We start from the raw sequence: 3,237 nt of genomic DNA, 5'->3' as shown, positions 1-3,237 counted from the left end.
CGAGACTTAGTTTTTCTCTACAAATCCTGTGGAACCAAGGCTGTGAGAGTGACCCTCCAGACCAGTTGTACATTTTCTTTGGCCAAGCACCCTGAAGTTATCACCAGCCAGGGACCAAGTTTTGTGTTAATTCATCAGTTGAGGAATTCTTGAACTCCAAATTTATGTGAGATGCAGCCCCAGCATTTCTGTTCTTTACCCAGCAGGGACTAAATGCTTTCTTGTCATCTCACCATTCTGGCAGGAGGACTTTTTCCCTAGTCCACCCTGTAGTCTTCAGTCCCCTCTCATTAGCCAAACTCAGGCAGAAGTCAACTAAGGAAAGAGCTTACAAAAGCAGCCTTAGAGGTTGGCCTCCTTGCAGTATGGAGCAGAGCAGGGGAAAGATGAGAAATGGGTCTGGGGACAACACAATAGTCTTCAACTCGACAAGTATTTCCTGACCTCGGTGGTCAAAACATTGCTAAGTGTGATATTATAGACTGTGTTAGACACAGTCCCTAACCTCCACTGGGAGAGAAGGACATGCTAGCTATATACAGAAGAACTACAATACACGTTACATTGTGGGAAGTATTTAAAATATAGATGCAAGCCAGTACCATGAAAACACGAAGGAGAGGCAGTCTGGGGACAGGGATGGAAAAGGTTTCCCCAGAGTAGGATCATGTGAGCTGCACCCTGAAGGGGTAGTGAGATGGCTTCTGTGCAGAGAAGGGCCATGGACAGAGGCAACAGCAGGAGTGGAAACAGCCAGGCCGTGGACAGTTTGTACAGCACATCATGAGGACTGAGCCCAGGCCAGGGTGGGTAGAAGGTGGGCTGCATGGTCAGAGGCAGGCTGCTGCTGGATTACGGAGACTCCGGAGCCCTGTGCTCCCCCCGAGCTAGGACTTCATTCTGCAAAAAAACAGAAGTCATTGAACATTCTGTCAGGGAAAGAACATGATAAAAAATGTAGAGGCTGGCTTGAGCTGTTCAATATAAATATAATGTAAGTCACAAATACAAGCCCATATGTAATTTAAAATTTTCCAGCAGCTACATTTTAAAAAGTAAAAAGAAACAGATGGAATTAATTTTAATAATTATTTTTACTTAACCTAGCATTATCCAAAATATTGTCATTTCAATGTGTAATCGGTGTAATAATTTTTGTACTGATGCATTATTTTACATTTTAGGATGTTTCTACTGGGTCTTTGAAATCTGGTGTATATTTTACACTTACAGCTCTTCTCTGTTTGAACTGGCCGTGGTTCAGGTGCTCAGTAGTCACATGTTGCTAATGGCTACTGTATTGGACAGTGCAGGTGTAGAGGATGGCAGAGAGGGTGTAGAGGATGGCAGAGGGGTGTAGTCTATCCACAAACCTTAATTCCTCAGTTCTCAAAAGATTCACTCTCCCCTCAAAACAGAGGGTTCTGTGGTCAAATAAGTGTTGGGAACTCTGGGTTCACTCAAATTAAATGTTTCTTTAGAGCAGGGTTTCTCAGAGCATAGTATGCGGATGTGCCTTGTGACCCTAGCAGAGAAATGCAAAGCCAGATTCGTTTGACCTTGCAGGTCAGGAATGCCAGGAACACATTTTAGTATTTGCTGGATTGGGGGGACCAGAGAGCCTGGAGGCAGGCAGAGGCAGAAATGCAGAAGGAAACACCGGGAAGAAGAGAGTGACAGAGGCTAAGGGAGAGACTCGAGTGTTGGAAGCAGCAGCTCATCCATCACAGGTGTCAGGGCTCTGGGCAGGTGCAGGAGGACGCCAGCTCCCAAGGGGACCTCTGCATTTGGCGATGCTCAAGGTCATCATTACCTTCACAAGAGCAGTGTCAGTGGAGTGGTGGGACAGAAACCAGGGTACCTTAAGTTGGAGAAGTGACAGAGAGAGCTGGAAGCAGGGGGAATGAGTGTCAGACCCCTCTACTGTCAGACATTTGGCAGTGAGACTAGAGACAGGTGTTTGTGGAGGGAGCAGGGTTGCAGGAAGGGTGCTTGTTTGTTTTAAATATTGTGGTAGGATGGACACATAACCATGTTCATAGACTAGAGGGACCAGTGAAGACTGAAGATGGAAGTGTGAAGGGCAGGGAAGGGTCCTGCAGGAGGGGGCGGGTTATGGATGCTGGCTTTAGAAGAAGTAGGCTCCCCTCACCCCCTGACATGGGAAGGAAGTACAGGGATGAGTGAGCAGGAAGATGGGGCTGGAAGTAGAAGGGGCATCATGCCTTTATTTTTTTTCCCCTGGTGTCAGAGGTGAGAGCATCTGAAAGTGGGGGTAGGGGTCAGGTTGGAAACTTGGGAGAATAAAAATTTAAGAACCATTGTAATGAAATGCAGAGGTGTCAGCTAGGGTTGGAGTACAAGGATTGTCCCACATTCATCTTGATGAAGCTAATGTCGTGTACGTCCCAGCCTTAGAAACGATAAACTACCTGAGACTTTTCCTATTATCCCAAGATACTGAATAGATAGGCCAGTGCTTGTGGGTTTTAACATCAATCATCGATTCCCAAAGTGTGATATCCCGGTGGTGCACAACACAGTGGCCCACAAAATAGTGCCCAGGAGGACTCGATTTATTTTAATGGTTATATGTTTATGGTAGTGACTGTTAGAAGAAACATAACCATCACATTCAAACCCATGATTTCCTAGACATTTAGCTCAAACATGAACAAAAATATTACATAAATAATAGTAGAGATAATATGTGGATGTGGCAGAATGTGAAGGACCGAGATCTGTAAACCACTAGCAAAGAGGTAGGGCAGCCTTAGAAACTGTTGCAATTGCTCCACCAGCGTCAGCTGGATGGCGACGTGATCAGCAACATTCCCCGTCAGGCGTCGGCCTTGGCATCCAGCCTCCTGGCTGCACACAGCCGGGTCAGGCAGGGACCTGTGTTAGCCTTGCTCGCCCCTAGCTCTCGCTCATTCCTGCAGGTCTCCTTGGCAGAACAGGATGGAACACAGTCCCCAGAAAAGCTGGATAAGTCTGAACATGAGTGGCACTGCAATTTCATCTTGGTAGCACCAAACGTGACTTTTGCCTTATTCAATTTTTGTTTGACTGTGGGAGTAATTTTTTTTAAAGCTGTCAGCAGCATGTGCAGAAAATAGAACAGCTGTCTTCGTGAGGACTCTCTGAAAGCCCAAATCTATACAAAACACATAAAAAATCAAAAACAGTCAGAAAGATACCCCCCCCCCCTAAAAGGCCCGTCTGATCCTGGCGTCT

This window comes from Physeter macrocephalus, chromosome 12 (assembly GCF_002837175.3).
Source record: "Physeter macrocephalus isolate SW-GA chromosome 12, ASM283717v5, whole genome shotgun sequence".
NCBI lineage: Eukaryota > Metazoa > Chordata > Mammalia > Artiodactyla > Physeteridae > Physeter > Physeter macrocephalus.
This window is presented reverse-complemented; position numbering follows the sequence as displayed.